Source organism: Eleginops maclovinus, chromosome 1 (genome assembly GCF_036324505.1).
Source record: "Eleginops maclovinus isolate JMC-PN-2008 ecotype Puerto Natales chromosome 1, JC_Emac_rtc_rv5, whole genome shotgun sequence".
In the NCBI taxonomy this organism is placed as follows: Eukaryota; Metazoa; Chordata; class Actinopteri; order Perciformes; family Eleginopidae; genus Eleginops; species Eleginops maclovinus.
Genome location: NC_086349.1, coordinates 21,231,348 through 21,251,724, shown reverse-complemented (window position 1 = coordinate 21,251,724; position 20,377 = coordinate 21,231,348). Strand labels below are relative to the sequence as shown.

Sequence of the window (20,377 nt, the reverse complement as noted above, 5' to 3'; positions counted from 1 at the left end):
AAAAACACACATAAGTAATCAAATAAAGACAAATAAGTACTCATCCATGGCTAAAAAGGAGTAGCAGCATTCTATCGCCATAGTTTTGAATACAGAAAGGAAAAAATCCCTCAGTACTAACAAATGGTGTCTGTTGGAGTTAGTTCATCCCAAAGGTTTGATCTACCGTGTGGTACCACCGTTTTTGGGACTTGAATGAACTCAAGTGGTGTGAGTGGCAGGTCACTTACGGTGCTTTGTAAAGCTAAAGCTGCTCCACTCTGTCTAACCGTCCTCTTCACTCATTCTCTACTCAAGTCATACTGCTGCTGCCGTCCAAAGAATAAAAGATTTCATTTGTATTCAGCAAACCTGTTTTGTAGTCAGATGGCAATGCCAAGAAGTGTCAGTTAGAAACATAAATTAACATCTACTAATTGAATGTCTTGTTGATTTAGAAAAGAGTGATTATAAGATCTGAATGAGCTTTATTTTTTGTTGCCTAGACAGTGTACCACCCAATTTGGAGAAATCTTGCAGATTCGATCTCTCCCAGAGAGATTATTGACTTGACAGCGAATTGGTTGGCCTCTTCAAGAGCATCATGGAGGGTTTCACAATCTATTTTCTCCCATGATAAGGCTGGTAATAGTTGGGACCAGCAAGGAGGACACAGCATTTATTGTTCTATATTGATCAAAACAATTGCTACCATCCCTTTGTTCCTTTGTATGAGCCCTCTCCCAGCGTTTTTATCTGAAGAGCTGTCCCTAAATCCATTTTCTCTGAATCTTCATTCTAATCTGGAGAGTTTTCCTGAATCTTTACACAAATCCTCACGATGCAGAGATCCATTGTGTGTCCTTTGGTTGCAACAAAAATGCTTTTTGATTTTGTAGCATGAATGTGTTAATCGCCAGGAGCTTGCATGAGATGGTTGTATAATATCTGACAGCTCAGGAGGAGAAATAGGTAAACAAAAAGGGAGGAAGCTTCAAGATGTCGCTGGGGTGGTGCTATGTTGTATCCTGCTTTATGCTGGAGGGGAGTGTGCACTACCTCGAAGCTTTGGTGAATCACGACCCCTTCAAAGTCTTATTTTCGGGGAGTCCATATCTTTGCATTTTGATGTATGCATTGCAGTTACCTAAGTCCTTTCTGAAATAGACTGGTGACATAATGAGGAATTAAATTTGGTTAACAAACATGCAACCTCTCTCTTAGTCAGAAATAATGTGTCCATCATCATCTCAGAAAGGCCTGACCCTCTCTTAGGCTTCCCTCCTGTGTCTGCAAGTAGGATTCAAAGCCGTTCTTGATTCAAGTTAATTCCGGTTTAATATATCGATTGAATAAAAAGGGATGATAATTTCAGGGTCTACTCAGGTCTTCTGCGCTCTAATCAACCTGTGTAGGCACATTCTGATATCAAACTAAAGAGAGTAAAATGGATATTAGATTTTGGATTTCCTATTGTGGAAAATGTCATCTCAACTGATTGCAAAAGTCTATACACACAAAATCAAACAAAATCAAACAAAAGGTACCAATCATAAACTCAAACTAACACTTTTTACTTACACATTTTTAAGACATTCCTAATCTCAGTTTAGGATAAGGTTATACAACAAATAAAAAGGCTGGCTGATACATACATAAAAGTGGTAGGCTTCAGCTAGCCTCCTTTTTATTCCTCAGAAAACCTTTCAATCTCAAACATTTCTTTACACAAAGTAAAATTGTTCATTTTAACAAATTAACGACGTCGTTGATACAGCTTTGACCTGGTGTGTCAGATGACTGTGCATCAGTAGCAAGATAGTTTTTCTGCCCAAACCTCGAATATGTTTATTCTAACCCTACAAAACACTACCTTTCCTGATCATCAAACAAATAGAAATGTTGTATTACCTAAAAGAAGTGAAATCACATTTTTTATCTCACTTGATCTCCTTTGGCAAACAGCTCTAGTCAGAAATAAATTACAGCATCATTTCCCTGACCAACTCATAAAAATCCAAGTAAAATACACAGACCTATACTACAAAATGACTCTTAATGTGCTCCTGTGAGTCATGTTGAAACACAGCGAGAAATACCTCAGTGATTTTTAAACTGATAGGGCTTTATCTAGTATTTTTCATATGGAGCTGTGGCAGTGAAGTGCTTCCCCGTATATTGTCTGCTGTTACGTAAACCTGACTGCTGTAGAGAGTCTTCCAATGCAGTGCAGGGTACCGTTTATCTAGGGCAAGGCTGGTTTGTGCCCCCTCATTTGAAATGCGTCAAAGGGGCTGTGACAGTGAGCTTGATAGTTAGTTGTTTTTCACCCCTTCTCTCTCTGTCTCAGACTTCCTTATGAAATGCCCTTAACACAGTGGGCAATTACTCATTAGCTCAGGTGAGAGTTTAGCCCCTCCACTGATCGTGTAGGGGCTAAACTCTCACCTACCACTGCAGAGACCTGGGCATGGCTCAAGCTTGGTTATGTTGGTTGGTGGGAAGCCAAGAGAGGGATCATGTCCTAGTTGCTTAACAATTGACTCTTTCTGGTTAGTTGTGGTGTCTGCTTTGAGCGTGTCTACCGGATACCGTTGACCTTTTGAGAGTTTTACAGCATGTGTCGTGGAGGAGACACATTGCTGTCGCCCAGGGACACAGTGGAGTTAGCATTGACAAGATACACAGAGTGTTCGCAATTTAATTGACCTTTTCACATTCTTAGGAAAAAGAAGCAGACATTTCTTTTTTTTCACAGTCATCATCATCAGTTGTTTTTGTCTAAGGCGTGAAAGTAGTATTTAGATTAAAATGACCATGTAACATCGTCGTGGTACTCCCTTACAAGATTACATTCCTCATTTTAAATCCTGCTTGATTAGAAATACGTAAATATTATCAGCAAATCGGCATCAAGTAATTTATTATTATAATGTGTATATTTTTAAACCATTAATGGTTGGAAGACAATGTGGTTTTCAGCCACTCCAATATGGAGATGTTCTGCTTTTCTTATCTGCTTTACGGCACATTAAAATGAATATCTTTGGGTATTGGTCGGACCAACAAAACAACATTTTCACCTCAGAATTTAAGAAAAGGTGGACAGACACGTATCAGTACTTTCTAACACTTTATATACCAAATGATTAATTGAGAACAAGATCGTGGATTATGATAAAATTGTTAGTTTCAGATATTATAGATTACAGTATTATATTATGAATTCTGATGCATCGATCCCTAAGTAGTAGTTTTTTCTGCTGGTAGAGATAAGGCTGACCCACTACAACTATCCTCATCACATTTAATTGAAGGGTTGAATGATATCCAAAAATCTGCTTTTGCTGTTGATATTCTTCTAGCCCTGCATTATTCTCTCTTTTTGTCCTGGCCTTTGATCAAGCTACAGGCTTCAGTTTTCAATATGAAACTGCGCCACAAAGTTTACCCTTGAGATGAGTTTGAGGGGGTGATGCAACCGGGTGCTGTGATCAGTGGACATTGTTTTAGATTTGATAGGACTGATTTATATAACATCTTCTTTGAAGTCTATGCTATCTAACTTGGGTAATTAATACTTAATACTATTTTCTGAGAGTTCATTTTAGTAGCCTCCCTTAAAGGGGCACTATCATGCTTTTTGGTAGATTTTTGTATGTAAATGGTCTGCTAAGGCAAATATCCCAAAGGTCCCTCCAGAGGGAGTTTCTCTCCCACACACTCCTTTGTTTACTTCACTATGCAACATTCCAACCCATTTTACGTGATAGGCTAAGGGGCGGCACATCTCTAAGCCGTTCGCCAATCACAACAGAGCCACCCAGATAACCAATCAGAACAGACTGGGATCTGGTTTCAGACAGAGGGTGAAAAGAGGTTTTGCACAACATGCAGATGCACAAGACCTTTTTGAACATTAAAGCATGTAAACATAACACAGCAGAGGCACAGAATACAAATATGAACCTGAAAAGGAGCAGAATATGCCCTTTTTCAATAAATGCGCTAGAATATTTTGTGATTCAAGTTTAATTTTAATGCTATAATCATCAATTTTTCATCAGTCTTATCAGTTCTTTGTAAAAACCAATTAAAAGAAAAACAAGCTTCCCAGAAACTCCCCCAGCTGCTGCTGCTGCGCCATTTTGCATTCACACTACGACCACATTAAAGTTGTAGGGTAAGACATTTTGAACCTGCTGTAAATAACTTCTTCTCTGTTTTGCACTTTCCAGACAGAGCTATTATTTATGAAATGAAATAGGTTGGAAAACAAGGAACTGACTGTTGTATGCAAGAAGGGAGCAACTCCTCAGCTTGGCTCTATCTCGGCTGGCAGGCTTGTTGTCCGACATCACGTTGGCCGGGTTTCCCCTGTGCCTCAGCTCTATGAGAAAAGAATAGATTTATGGGGAAAGGCTGATTGTGCTGCTCTCAGACTGAAAGCACAGTAACATTGCATCGTGCCATTACAGAGTAAATTATACGTAAATTGAAATTGACATATTCTCCTTATCTAGTTCCGGGCATGCGGCTGAAAAGTTTAAGAATCTCTTTACAAACGTTCTTTTCATTTTCGCAGCCTCACCATTTTCGTATTATAAAGTGAAGAAATGAATCCAAATTGGAAAGTTAAGCCCCAATAGAAGTCAAACCAACTGTGCATTTTCTGCTAGTGCACATTTTAAACTGCTTGTGGTGCCGACTAAGCTGCCACTCCTTGTAGGTTTTCTTATTTTTTTCAAACATAGGGTTGGAGCATTTAGTAGAACACGGAAAAATGTGCCTTTTTTGAAGAGTTTGCATGATTTTCTACAAAATGTCGAAATGAGAATGTAGTTTAATTTGACTTTTGTGTATATTTGTTTCACCAAAAATCCCTTTTAATTGAGCTTTTTCAAAATGGCTCCTGTTTTTCCTTTCACTCACAGGCAGCACCACCCACAAGTCAGGCAGTTATGAAACACAGGATACACTGGCTTGGATTATCTGCTCCAACTGTGTGAAGTGTTAAGTCCTTTAGAGATATGTCATTATTTTCTAATGACAATATTAGATGACGTTAAACCGTGCCAGCGCCAGGGGTGCAATGATGCAACGTTTTAAATGTGGTCTCGCTTCATAATCAGGTGCTGCTGTTTGGAGGAAGAGTGCCCTCTTTAAGGAGCAATTTCTCCCCAAACTGAAACTATTATTTAGTTCTGAGTCACTCAAAGATCATTTAATTGACTAAAGGAAGGAAATATAACTGATCAAGGGTGAAATAATAAATAAAAACAGTGTTACGTACACCTGTAACCCCATGTAAAACAAGTTTTATCACAGGAAGGTGTATTCATAAGACGCTTGCTAGGACATTTTTGCTTCATTTAACATGTTACAGTGGATGTCAGTCGAAGTATTTCTCACAGAGACATCAGGAAATGTAAACAAGGCGAATAATTAAACAGGTCATACTTTGACTCGCTGACTGACAGGACTAAATATTGGCTTTGACGTGCAGAATAACTGATAATCAACACCATAATGAGAACACACACTGACTTTGTTGTCCTGGGATATCTGCAGTCTGGGACATAATGCACTTTCCTGAATACATTTGTGAATATTGCATATTTTCTAACAACGAAAGAGTACTTTAATGGACTTTGCCATAAGTCATTTGAGAGAAACCAAAGCTGATAACACAAAATCTTCTCAGTATACTAAGTCAAAACTGTCATAAAAACAGGAAACTGAAATAAGAAAGCTGTGTATTCACTTCAACTGTTACAAAATGGTTGCTTTTTGTTTTGGTTTATGTTTCTGAATGTTGAGGGGAGTTCTGTTTTCCGTTTGCCCAAAAATAGCCAGTACACTGGGTAGGTCTGCTAACTGAACCCCGTGCTTTGTCAGCGATTAGTCAGATGTCAGACAAGCTTCCTTTAGCCCCTAGAAGGAATGCATTGCATTATTGAAGTCAGAGTACGGGACATTTTGTCTCTGGAGGAGGTCACGCTTTGAAACACCAACGAGAGTGAAAGACCCAAAGACGAGAGGGAGAGTCATCCTTACATCCCATCATGTGGAAGCTCAATATTTAATGAGGGATTTTTAACAGTATCATCCTTTAGCCTGGCAGGTGAATCACTCAAGATGGATACAGAAATACCACACGGCTCACAGTGTGCACATTGTGAAATTTCTCTTTTTCACATTAGGCTTTAAACATGTGCCAAGGAAACTATAAATATCCCCATATAATACGTTTTCTTGAGTTTCTACATTTGGATCCAGACATCATTTTACATGCCCTTTTTCGTATATGATTCACAATGGAAATCAACCCAGACTTAAAGATCAATGTTGTTCAGCACTCCGGTGCACACAGCTACCGTTGGCTGTGACAAGCAGCAGATGGTGTGCTATACAGAGATTTACTGCTGCATAGCCGGGGGTGCAGTACTTTTTGCAAGCCTTTCTCCCCCTGAATAATTGATACAATTCTGTCAGTTGGCTGTGTAGGATTTCACATATTGTCAATTGAGTGGAAAGATTTGGTTTGTTACGTGCCCCCTTCAAGGCTTTCTGGTTTTTAATTGTTGGTTTTGCATCTGTTGGGATGCAGTAAGAGGAAGAATTTATGGCGAAACCTTATTGAATGCTATGTAGAAATCCTACGGCTACCTGCGAAACTGGGATAGTTTAGCAGTCATAAAAGAAAGCACAAGTATAAGATTTGACCTGCTAAACAGATTTGACAGCTTTGTCTGCTGTGTGCTGTGACAGTGTGCAGCAGACAAAGCTTAACCAGAATATATAAAAACCCAAATCACAACGGCCACACCCAGCCCTGTGTTCTTGACCTTTAACAGTTTACCCCTTCGAGACATTGACCCACTGATGGGTATCTCAAACCAGATTCATAGTAAAATCAAGCGTGTTTGAAACAGCGATTTAAGAAATAATTGAAAAGACTACCAAATCAACCATTACAGCAAAGCAAATTAAAGGTCAACGGGTGGCAGACAAACAACAGGAGGCCCACATTGGGGCTTTTTTTTAACAGAAGGCATTTTGACTTGTCACAGCAGTAAAGGGCACAGGTGTTGATGATAAAACAATGATGGCTGTATTCCATTTAGCTGCTTGCTTTCAGGGTCTTGATATTGTGCATGCTGGCCTGCTGTCACTCTCACTGGAACACTTGAATAAACCACAGCCGTCATTAGTGTTATTAGTAACACCTGTGCTTTCCCTACTGCTACCAGTCACAATATCTGCCACCAGAATAGAAAGCTTTTGCAAACACACAGCAATAGCTTTCTATTCTGCATATGTAATCTTCCATACAGAATGTGGTTGTGAAGGTTTAAAAAAGTAAATAAAACCAACAGTAAAATGATATCTATTGTTAAGAAACTAAGACATAGGGGCGTGATCTTTTGGGTGTCCTAACAGGACCTCTTGGTATGTCTGGACATCCCCCTCTGCTCTCACATAAAACCAAGTGGGCTAAAAAGAGATGGGAGAACTGCAGTTCCTCAAAAAGCCCCTCGAGGCTGGCTTCAAATATGAGTGAATCCCCTTAGACCCCCCTGTCAAAATTCCCAACTTCAGATCAGTGTTCACACTCTGCTACAAAGAGCGGCTTTGGCCTCTGTAGCTAATTTTCTTCTTAACAGCTGTAGGGGGGTGATTTGTTATATAACTCACTCGTTAAAATGTTATTAAGGCTTGACAGGTGGGTGTCATCACAGGTTGCTAGCCGCTAGTTGTCTGCTCTTGTGCGTCACCCGGGCCTGACTCGGCTCTACCTATGATCCATCTTTTTTAATTAGCCAGGAGTAAGGCAGAGTCACCACTGCCAAGGTAGTGACGCCTGGAGCCAACCCCTATGAGATTCACAACGCCTTTTATCTATATTCAATACAGTCTATGCATTAAACCTACTATTGCTTCCTCTTTTTCTAGTGCTACATCCTGCTGGGATAATTTGATGGGTTCATAAAACACAGCCATGTTAGGGAGTGTCCCTTTTGGGTAATTCAGTTTGCATTTTGGCCTAAAGTAAAGCAGGTTGTGGTAACATTTACCAGCAAGTCTCCAAAACGATTTGTGTTTTCCAGCCAGCTGAAACTGAGTGCCAATAAGGTCTAATGACTCCATTGCAGCACAGTATTTAGGCACCTGCATTTTTGTCCAACCATTTCAGTCTCTTTTTGCCACAGTGTACAAAAGATGTTTGTAACATGCTATATTGTCGATTAACTATCTATTAGTCCATTCATGGTCCCCAAAGGGTGAAGCCTATATATACTTCCTTTTGAGGAACCAGTATGAACACTTCTTTGGCATTATTTCAAATGATTTGACAACTATTTGATGGATTTTAAATAATTTGTTACGGTCTTATCATGTTTTCCATATACAAGAGATGTTGTAATAGCATTGGTGCTCTCCAGAATTTAATCTAGCTCAATCATCAGGTCACAATTTCCACTGTTTCCAAAACAAATTCTAAAAAAGGTAATGATATTCTGATCAAGCTCAGCTGTACTTTGTGTGTTGAGTGTAACATGGTTGTGACTTTGGTAAACACATCTGCTAAACATCCGCTAGTCACCAATGGTAATATGAGCATGTAGCTCGAAGCACCACTTCGATGTCAGACTAAATACAGTCTGACATTTTCTTCCTTGGAATCAAAATGGTGTGTTTCTGTGGGAGCTTAGCTCATATTTATGCAGGCTAACATTTATGTTGGTATAGGGTTTAGTTAAGAAGTCAATTGTCTATTGCTATACAGCACATTTGTATTGGTCTGATTCAATTTACCCTTAAACCATGATCTTTTAATTGTCTTATCATGTTACACTGAATGCTGCTTTTGGAAACAGCTGTTGATCACACAAATCTCACTGAATCAATTATTATAATCAGCATTTATATACCAGCAGAGTATATAGAAGTAAACCAAAGGAAAAGTACTCTAATTGCACCAATATGTCAGGGAATTGTGTCTATTTTTCAATGGTCACTCGGTTCCTGCTCTTTCAAGTTCATAGCAGGTTGCTGCTCTAAACTGATAAGTGTACAATTACCGTGGTGTTTCTAACGGGCATCGATTGGTCTTGTCTTCACTTTCCCTCCTTCCATTGATTGTTGATGCCGCTCTCAGATTACAATGCTACGTGAGGGCAGGTGATAATACACTAGTGTTGGTGTGCCGAAACATCCCTAACATATGTCGCCTGATCTTACTGAGTGTGTGTTTATGCAAGACATGCTTTCTTTTATTGCCACAGAAGATGTTTTTTTAATAGATTTTTTCAGAATCACAAGTTTACTCATAAATAAATGCATGTATAAGTAGCTATTCATGAATAGTAGCTACAGTGCAGCTGTTCACTTCAGATATTTTGCCGAATGAAGCACTTATTTCTGCTGAGCACACTACACTTGATTGGATTTCTAACTTTAGAAATGCATGCAGTCTCATTGCCAGCATGCAGTGCACATTTGTGAACAAATACTATTTTGCGTGTGGCAGTAGAAATTGTGTGTCAGAGCTCGCTAATGACTAAATGAATCTGATGTGATTCATATTTGTTTATGGTTTGGAGGCATTTTGCTAACTTAATGTAATATTAGAGTCCCTTGAAACACAACATTGACAGGTTTCATTTTAATAAATGATGGATGTGTTAAAATACACGTCTGCCTTCCTCTCCTCTTCCCTATGCAACTATGTTTCGAAGGTCAGTACCTAATTTAGTTTTTAATGAGGTCTTAATTGAAAACGACTCTCTGTCTACTTTACAGATAATCTCAGTTAAATATCGCAATGTTCTTAGGTCACATCTTTCCATCAATCAACTGGAGACAGGGACTTTTTGAACACATGAGAGATGTGCTTAAAGTCAATTTCATTCATTTGAAAGAAGTAACTACTGCTTCACATACATTTGAATAAAAAATCAGTAGAGGAAAAGGTCGTTTTATACTCATGAAGGACATGCAGATTAAAGATGTACACTATATCAAAAGGGATGCAACAGTGAGCCTATTAAAAGTATTTGTAATTCAATTGTGTGGCTCGTATAAGAGAAAGCTATTAATTGTAGTTTAATTCAGAGAGGACAGCTTGTTCATTTTTCATTTTCTTTCATACTTGTCAGATTTTCGCAGTTAACTCAATTTATAAGGTGTTTAAAAGTGATTTTGTATAAAAGATACGCAGAAAGTTGTCCTTGCTTGGTTTTACAGGCTATAACTGTGCAGTGAGACTGATGTGAGCACACAATGATTATGCAGCAACAACACTCAGTTTTTATGTGGTGCAAATGATATCATCATGAGGGGTTAGCTGTCACACCCAATCTGTGTTTGACTAATGGCACAGTGGTTTCCAAAATTTGGGCCTGCCTCGTAATGGAGTTCACTGTCGATGTGAAGGTGAATGATCCCCTTGAGCCGCCACTCTCTTTGGCACTTGCGGCTTGTCCATCGTTTGTCCTACAATACCTTTGACCGCATGAGTAGGAGTGAAAAAGAGCCTCCTCTGACAAATGTAATATTGCGAGACTGCACTCATTCTCAGGCATTTAAGACATCTACATTTTAAATTCCCTCATAACATATCTGGTTACATAAGAATTGTTGCATTGGTTTTGATCAGAAATCACTTGATAATTGATCCTTTCTTTCAGCTATTGGTAATTTGACAGGTATCGTGGGTTGTTCTGTTGAGAGGCCATGTCCTAAAGAAGCCGCTACATCACTAAAACCCATCTGACATAAGAGTTGATGGTCCCGTGGGGAGTTTGTTGCTTTTCCCCAGCCACACTACTCTCAGAACGCTTGTAATTCAGAGATATTAAGGTCTGCAGGCCCTTTGAATGTGTCTCCCCTTCTCCATTTGTCTTCGTACAGATTGTCCTCTTCTATAAGAGTCAACCCATGATGATAATAGGCTGTTAACTCAAACCATGTATAGCACAATTAGGTCAATCAATCGTTTGGATCTATGCGAAATGTTAATGATCAATAGCAGAAAGTGAAATTATATATATGTCATTATCACGTAACAATATTTAATCTCTCTCCCTGTCTTGTGTGGTTTGTAGGGTTATGTTTCATTCACCGGGTATAGGCAAGGAGGGAAGCAATTAATCTGGAATTGTAAACTGGTTTGTCCCTGCCGTTGACCATTTCTCTGGGACTGGATGATAAATTGCCTTATTTCTGCACATAAACACAGGTCTGGTCTCTCGGTGAAGCAGGTAGCCTGGGGGGAGAATAGGCGCTCTTCACCAGGATTTATGGACAGTAGCTTGGAAAGAATAGCTTGTGCTTCAAGTAAATGAATACGCATCATTGTTTCCTAAAAGAGACTAAAAAAATAAAGGTTGCAAAGGATACATTTTTCTCATTGGTGTTAATGCTGTGTCATGAGGCTGATGGAGCAATTATTTTTTAACTGCTGCCAGGCAGGACATTGAAATTGATTTGATGCAGCCATTTTAAATTTAGCTGATAGATCTGTAGCCCAACACAGTTGTTTGCTCCTGTTCTCCTAAATTGAATATGATATCTGCCGGGCTTAATGCAAGATCATCAGGGTTGGATCTCAGCTAAAGGGGATCACAGTCCTTTGTCTGACCTCTCTGTGTTTGTAGTGTGGGTGCAGGGCAGAGAGCTAAAAACACTTCCATTAAAGGTTGAATGCAGGACACGGCCTTTAAAGATTTTTACTGGAAGCAACTGTGAAGCTGTGAACAAAATAACGCCATAAACGCAGACAGGACGTCATTTCAAAACGTACACCAGTAGTGCAGTCGAGGGTTATGAGTTGCGCCTATACTTATGAGGATTATCAAACAAAAACATGGAGTGCTCTGTATTCCAAATCGAGACGACAAATATCCCATTCGCAGTAAAAACCTAAGACACGTACACCATGTTACCAAAGGACACTCTAATTCTCTTAACATTTTGCTAAAAGGATACTCAATCAAATAGACAATGATTTTTAATCCAATTATTGTCTCTAAAGAATGAGCTTGCAATTGTATTCAAACATTTTATTGAATAATTGTTGCAAATTCTTATTGTTGCAAGTGTGATTAGTTTTGATGGTAACATTTTACAAGGAAAGATTGATCAGGCCCCCGGTGAGCCATGGTCTTTTAGAGCAAAGATTTTGTAAGAATGAGATTCCGAAGAGGAAACACAAAGTCTCACAAAATAACCACAGGTAAAGAATCAACCTTTAGTCTCCATTGAGAGCAGAACAGTCATATAGTAAACATAAAGTCAAAATAGTGAAAACAAAGACAGAAAATGTAGCACAGTTAGCCCAACGTTAATTAATCTAAGAATGTCGTATTAGCCTATGTAGCATAGCATCTAGCTTGATTAGCATTGAACTGATCAAACAAATCTACTACATCTCCAGGAAACAACTACAAAAAGGCTGTGATTAAAGGATTAAAGATGAAGTCCTAAACAGCGTATTTGTTAAGTAGATCAAAGGTGTTGGTCATTATTTGATGGATAAAGATCAAAATTATGGATGTCAGTTTGCTGCAATGTCTTTCGTCCAGTACGGGTTGCTGCTAACAACAGATGGTTCAACTGAGGAAGTCATTTTGAATGATTAATATTCTTTTAAGAGCAACATTATGTCAGAATGATGGTGGTGGGCTCACCAATAAAGCAGCGATGGGCACAGCGTGTCCGGGCAGGGGAGAGCAGAGGCTTTGCCCCGGGCTGAGAGGGGCATTTTATGGATCATCATTAATATGAATCAACTGCATCAGCTATGATAAACTCACAAAACCTGCACATTAACAGGAATAGAAGTTATTTATCTGCAATTTGAAGGATTAAAGACACATTTAATTTAGTCGCCTGTCAATTGCGTCTATCTTCTCTAGTTGCCATAATTTGTGGGTAACACCAGATGACACATACAATTATTTGTAGTATGGTTGTTATATCCACGTTTGGCTTGGCTAACCCAAGATTTAATTTGCAAGTATTAGCTCCAGTGGCTGTATGGCTAGTCAACTCATCTTATGCTAAGTTAATTTCACGGGAAATAATAATACTTTGGGCTATTTCACATAAGGTTAATTACACTTGAATACATTACATAAGACATGCACATGATTTATGCCTCTGTCACATCAGATAGACCTTCATTAGCCATGGTGTTTTATTGAACAATGAAGCCAACACCTCCCATGGTCATATTGTCACCATTGAAAGACCCATAGTGGCAGAAATGACATGTTCTTTGTTTAAATCCTCACAAATGTTGAGATTCAGTTTTATATTCGAATGAACTTTTAAAGTAAGAAGTGTTTTTGATTGACAGCACTGTTTCTCCCTCTTGTTTCTGTACTGGCTGTATCAGAGCGTGAAGAAGCCAAAGTGTCATCAATTGCATGTTTCTGCTGACTGTAAAAGACTCCCACAGTCAGCAATCTGTCATGTACGCAACCACCCAGCACGCTCTTCACCTCTCTCATTCTGGGAAACTAAATGGACAGTAAACACAAAACCCCCCCAGCTTCCATCTCGATTTATATTTCGGTGCATTGGTGAAACCTTTCAAGCTTTAATCTGAGAAACCTTTAAAGGCCCTATTTTCTCAGTAAGCTCTCTACTGTGGGTGATGGGATTATACATGGACACAATATATTCTTCCAAAATGATAACATCTTCGTGCACATTCCTTCTAGCAACAATCAAGATACATCCACACCCACATCAGCCCACACCCACACAGTCCTGATGAATGAATTATTAATATAAGAAGAACTCTCTTCTCTCTTTCCACTCCTCACATTTGGTTTCTTAGTCATGATGACTCTCCTTTCAGAGATGCAAAACCTTGACCTACCTGGGCACTGAGATAAAACACGTGACCAAGCTTAGAGAAGAGCGGCTTTATAAAACCCATGTAGGCGTTGCAGGATTTCATGACGTTGAAATCACTTCTTCCTGCCTCTCAGCAACTCTTTATGCAGGTATCTCAGATCAAATGGGCTTTTGTGTGTGTGCATGCATCCGTGCATCCGTGTGTATTGTGCAAAAAAATGTGTGCATTGTGTGTAATCAGAGGGCCACTTCTTTAATGTGTACGCCTGCCTTCTGGCTCTATGTTAAACCCCTGCATTGCAGTACTGTCAGTGGGATTTCAGCAGGCACAGCCCTTTTTTTTCTCTAACCCTCAATCTTCACAATAGACGGATTAAATTTGGGCCAGATCTCCTGCGTAGAAAGCTCCTCGCTACACACATGCACATCTTCCAGTGTTCATACGTCACGCTCTGGAGAGTGCAGGGCAGCTGAGAGCGCCCCCAAGTCTCCTGTAGGCTCCCTTTGCCCCACATGAATCCCCCCCCCTCCCACGACTGAGCAACAGTCATGTAGAGCCACGTGTCTTAGAGACAGACAAACCAGAGTCTGTGAGAGAGAGAGAAAGAAAGAAAGCATGGCATCCTCGGGGGCTCTGCAATTCAAGTACTGTCTGAGAAGCTGCACAGTAATCTGGTTAGAGAATGGAAAGGCTCTGTAGTTTGGTGCTGAGTGACGTTTTCACTACATGGCCCTCTTCATCAAACAGATAACCATTGGGGAATAAAAAGGAACATAAATCAGAGAATGTCCTTTTCACTTGGACAGAAGTGCGATTTCAGTAACTAGGAATGTAAGAAAGAGCTTTATTTCAAGTGTCTTACTGTGGACTTTTTTAATCAGTGACTCAATAAAACACAGGCACCGACAGCTTCAACAACACTTTGGGGATTTAATTTTAACCAGAATGTTGAGGAACAGAAGGGAGAAAATGAAAAAGGAAAAGAAGAATTTAGTGACAAGAAACTTTGATAACAATGTTTTTTTGGAGATGACATTTAATGGTCTCAGATTTTAACACATTTTCACACAATTCCAGCAGCCATCATTATTGCCAATCAGATCAGAAAACTGTGCATGGTTTATTTAACTGTAATGAAGCCTTAAAGCCCCCGAGAGGCAACAATCAAGACATCAATGATGTTGAGAGTCATACAGTATATGCAAAATCTTCTTTGTCACGACTGTGTGGGTGCATTTAAATCAGTGTTGATTGATGGGGACCAAACTACTTGCCAGCTGACATCTGACTCTCATCCAAATGTTGCTGAATTCTGATTCGTGCGCAGAACTGCTAAGCCCCGCCTACTTCAAACCAGTTAGAAGGAGAGGACAGAATTACACGAAATCTCTCTTGAGAAATTACAAAAATGGTGTTTTCATATAGGATAAATTCAATTTAAGTTCAAGATCACAAATCACAATAGGTCAGGAGCATATTTGTACTTGATTATAGCATTTAGGCTTGTTATTTTAGTCTTTCAAAAAATCATCTTAAAGTCAGGTAATTATTTCACATCCGGTGACCCCTACATCCTGACATTGGATGAATTTGCCTATCAATGCTCATTTTGATATGACTCCGTCCACCACCTGCATGGCTCACTGATGTGGACTTGTAATAAACACCAAAGAAAAGAGTCTTCATTAAATACCTTTTCATTTTCCCCTCTGCATAGTGTGCTCCCTTGGGGACACAAATAGGTGTGGGAAAGATCCAATTATGTTCACCAAGAGGCAATTCCCTTTAACGTGATTGTATCTGAGAATCTGCACATCAGGGCCAGTCGCACCTGTCAGCTTGCCCATTTATGATATTTCAACATTTCCTCCTTTTTTGGAGTGAGATTTGACCTTAAATGTGTCCTTACAGTAAAACATTTATTCCTGCCTTGACATTATGCTATGCGTTTAATAGGACAGCAGTTTTATGTTTCAGTTTCGAATCAGATTTGATTGAATGTTTTTGGTTTTTTCTCTAATTTGAATTCAGTCCTTGTCGTTTGACCTTTCTGTTTGACATGAAATGAAATGCCACTTGTTCTCTTGGAGTGCTGCAGTGTGAGGCAGGGCTTTTCTCCTCCCTGTCACTGTGGCTCCTCAACTGGCCGCAAACAACTCACTCTGACAGTTTCATAGTGTTTCTATAAGGACTGCAGGTATTTTACTGTGCAGGAACCTAAAGAGATGCCCACTCTTACCCTCATATATGTACCATGAGATCATCCTTTAGTGCAATGATAATCTTCATCAGCCATCTTGTGTAGAAGTGCTTTTTTTCAGTGTGAGATTCAAAGGTCACGATCGTGGCGTATGTAGAGAAAGATTTCTTTTAACAATGCTCATTTTCATCATAGATGTTGTGGCATTAGCAGGATTTAAGGATGGATCGATCCCAAGGGTCTGACATAGTTAAAAAGCAATTTCAATAGGAAAATGAAAAGTTTTTTTGTATGTTTTCTATATAATACGTTAAATTCACAGAGGAAATGCTGGGGGGGGCAGAATTATGTGAACTGTTTTCCTTCACTGAAGTGCACAAATTGAAGTTGGTTATCTCTCCCTGTGGATGTCTTTCATGATACAATTACAATAAGGCAATTAAGTCCAGTGAATCATGAAATTGATTGTTTTGCCAAAATAGAAGAAGGAAATTGGGCCACAAGTCATATATCCTCAAAGGTCTGCATAAGAGTCGGGACTGAATTTGACTGATCATGTAAGTTGTTAAATTCTCTTGTCAGCACGTGGTGATTTGCAACCATATCAGATAGCACAGTCGATTGGTGCTAGTTAGGGTGTGCTGTTGAGAAAATGACTTGCTGATTGTTATACCTTAAGGGAAGAGTTTGGGGGAAATGCGGCTTTAGCATCTGTATTGCAGAGAGCGTTAGCTTAATTTAGTCACTATTAGCGGCTTCTGCACCTGCACAAGAAGAGATAACCCTCAGTAAATCCACAACTTGTCAATTTGTCTTTGGTTTCTATATTGGTTAAACAAATATGATATGTTGTGTTAATTTAGTAGCTTTAGCAGTGCAGGTAGGCAGATTTGTTTCCTTTAGACCAGGGCCAACCCGCGGCTCTCGAGCCGCATGTGGCTCTTTTCCCAGTCTCATGCAGCTCCTCAGTTCATATTGCATTTTAATTATGTGGGGTTTTTTGAACATATGTATCCCAATTCACAAAGTGTTAAAAACACTCAAGTTTCAGGCCAATCGTTACACAGAGTTCTTCTTTAGCCAACCAGAATGCAGATCCTGCAGTACCAGAGGCGGGCTTTCCTGCACTCAGGATGTGACATTGAAGGGAAAGATCTGCTTCTTAACGGCAAAAACAAAACTCAGATAAAACCGTAATAACTCAATATAAGTTTGTGAAATCAAAACGGTAACACTTTGCAGTTGTAGATGTGTGCGAGAAGGCCTGCTCACGGAAAGCTGGTAACTGACACAGAAGGACTCCCGAAGTGCACCTCTGTAAGCAGAGCTTTTAGGTACAAGTGGAGATAGTTATCATGAGGAAAATGAACTAAAATACAGTTAATTTATTTGCATTTATTTTTTTAAAACTGTCATGAAGCAGTGTTTAACCAACATTAGTCATGGGTTTATTTTAAATACAAACATTTAAATATTCCTTTAATCTTAATAGGCCTACTTCATTTAGTGTTAATACTGGTAGGAGAGGTGTAAGTCCATTTCTGTCAATATCATGGTGACATTTACAAGAAATCTGGCTGAGCAGAGGTATGTGTGTCTGTCTGTGTGACGGTGTGTCTGTCTATGGGAGGGTGTGTCTTTGAGTGTGTGTGTCTGTGTGTCAATTATTGTACATTTTAGATTTTCATTTTGTATGTGTGAGAGATAGAGAGGGGCACATAGAGGAAGAGATTGAGGGAGCACACAGAAAGGCTGAGAGAAGCAGAGAAAGAGATAGGTGGGGTACATACACCGGGCCTGTGTGTATGATGTGGCTCTTTGCCGTAACACAGTACGATGATTGGCTCTTAACCTCTGACTGGTTGGCCACCCCTGCTTTAGACAGAGCTAAGTTAACTATTTTCCTCCTGTTTCCAGTCTTTATGCTAAGCTAACCATATCCTGGGCTGTATCTTCATATCTAACATACATGACAGTGTGTATATTTTCTATATAACTCCTGGCAAGAGATAAAATAAGCAAACCATGCCTTTATTTTTGAGTTGTGTATATGGATGAAGGATAGATATGGCTCTTTTTTTCTAAATAATACTCTAGAGCTATCTGGGAAAGCTTCAAAATAAAAGACAAAATCTTTCAGGAAAAAAGTGAATTCAAAACTCTCATTACTAACTAAGATTGAATTTTGTGTCTTGGATCAGAAGGCTGTTTTATGTATAGCACGCTGACACAGCCAGTTTTCAAAGAGACAGACATTGGTCCTACGGTTATGACAATGAATTTATTCAATAACTGGTGAGCCGTAATGTGCAACGGATAGGTTTCAGTCATTATTCATTCACCCTGCAGCTTGAGGATCAAAACTGCTTGGCTTCGGAGTGTTTATGTGAGAGGGAGACAGCTATCAATATTCTACTCTTGCCTCAAAATGATTTTTGGGTGTAATAACTTTCTGCAGTGGGGAATTTTAAAGTTTCATTTTTCAGACTTTTATTCAAGACTGTGTGTGATTTAACGTCATGAGTGTATTCAAATATACACCGCCTTCAAATCCGTTGAATAATATACATTTTATTTTTCAGACCGGATTGACCTTCAAATGTTTGAAGTTACATTTGCCAGATTTCTTCAAGGAATACAGAACAGATGTTTGTTTGACTCAAAGGGTGAACTGTGCCTCTGACTTCACATTGTGTTTGTCTTTCAGGGTTTCTGATTGACAACATCCTCACAGTGATTACCTCCCGCCACTTTCAAGGAATCAAGATTTGGCTGTAAGTATCCCGTCAGGAAAGATGTTTGGTGCGGGTCGAGGCTCAAAACCAATTCTGGGAATCTAAAGGTTGTGAAGGAAGGACAGAGGAGGAGACTCTCCACTCCATCAGAGCAGTCCACTGTCATTGCTGTGACCGTCCTCTTTAAGAGGAGACAGATCACTGCACATTGTTAGATGCCTCCATCCTCTGCCGCTCTCAGAAATATCACCCACTCCTTGTCCTCCACAGTGTCCTTACTGTCCACGGAAGGCATGGCCCAGATGGCAGGCTGTCTATGACTGGATGCTTTCTCAAACTGTCCAGTAATATAACACTCTGGTGAAACCCTAATCCGGCTGAAAGGCAAATGTCTATTGTTGATTGTCATCAATTACCTTGTAGGTATGAATTCCTCCTGAACAATCTAGATTTTTTTTTAGGATAAACATTGTAACAATATATGTATTAAAATAGACATGCAAAGTCACATGTTTTGGACTCCACTAGATGTCAGCATGAATCGTCTTGTGTTGGGTTTCCCCCACTCTCCCATCTGTTCTTAGAAAAAGCTCTGCATGTGCCAGAGAGGGGGGGGGGGGTGAAGGCCACTGCAGTGTGTAGAGAGCAGGAAAGGCGTGGTTTGGATGAAGGTGCAGCCCACTGTGAACACGCGTGATTTACTGTCGTATTGGTCAGGTCTCCAGCATACCATGAACAGTCCAGCACTCAGCTGATTAATCAGAGTCATTTCCATGAGTGATGCAGGCTCCGGTGCCTCAGAGGCTACTGAGAGCTAATAAACCCCAGCGGACAACTGCCACGCCTTGAAGGACGGTTACTGGCCGCCACTTTTATACCGTCTCTGTTCCTACGGCCATCTGCCATTCTTCAGCCCTCACTGCCCTGTGTCGGTCTCATCAGTATTAACATTGATCAGCTCAACATCTACTGAATGAGGATTCATACCCCGGGGACTGGTGGTTCTCGATTAGTTGTTTGAATATGCAGCAGCACCAAGAGAGGTTTTAGCTTTCACACAATGTATAATGATTTTTTTCCCCAGAGCAGCTGGAGAAATGTGCATACATGTTTCTTTTCTTTTGTTTTAAGTGAAGCACCACAGTTGAATATGGGAAAGAAATCGATATTATTAGGATGAGCTTAACATAATTAATTGAAAGACAAATGTTTTATTATTTGGAATTGTTTTAATTCAACTGATGATATTTGGCCACTTGGTGCAACCAAAACAAAGAAACATCATTGTCATTTATTTGTTGTTGTGTTTCCTGCCATGGATAAAAGTATAACCGATATTTTAGCTCTGCTTTTGGTCTCCAACAACTCCTGAGAGTAATATTATCCCCCTGAGCTGCTGCTAAAGGCTCCACTATTTTCACAAGGGAGACGCTAACTTGTCTGCTGTTTATTGACGAATAAATGGTGTAGTTTGGCTTAAAAACTGATGATAGGAGGAAACCAAATCCAAACCAATATGCTGAACGGTTCAGAAAGCTATGTTTCCAATTGATCCAATGCTCACAGAATAACATATCGATCATAGAAGCT

General features: G+C 39.6%; 1 protein-coding gene across 3 annotated transcripts in view; it reads left to right on the top strand.

The window, feature by feature from the left end:
• The window catches only part of LOC134870015 (synaptotagmin-2-like), a 57,972-nt gene that overhangs the window by 7,659 nt on the left and 29,936 nt on the right, over positions 1-20,377 (top strand). For all 3 annotated transcript variants that reach the window (XM_063892126.1, XM_063892283.1, XM_063892046.1), the window contains exon 3: positions 18,760-18,826. The gene's annotated coding sequence lies outside the window, so the exon portion shown is untranslated. The remainder of the gene's footprint in view (positions 1-18,759; positions 18,827-20,377) is intronic.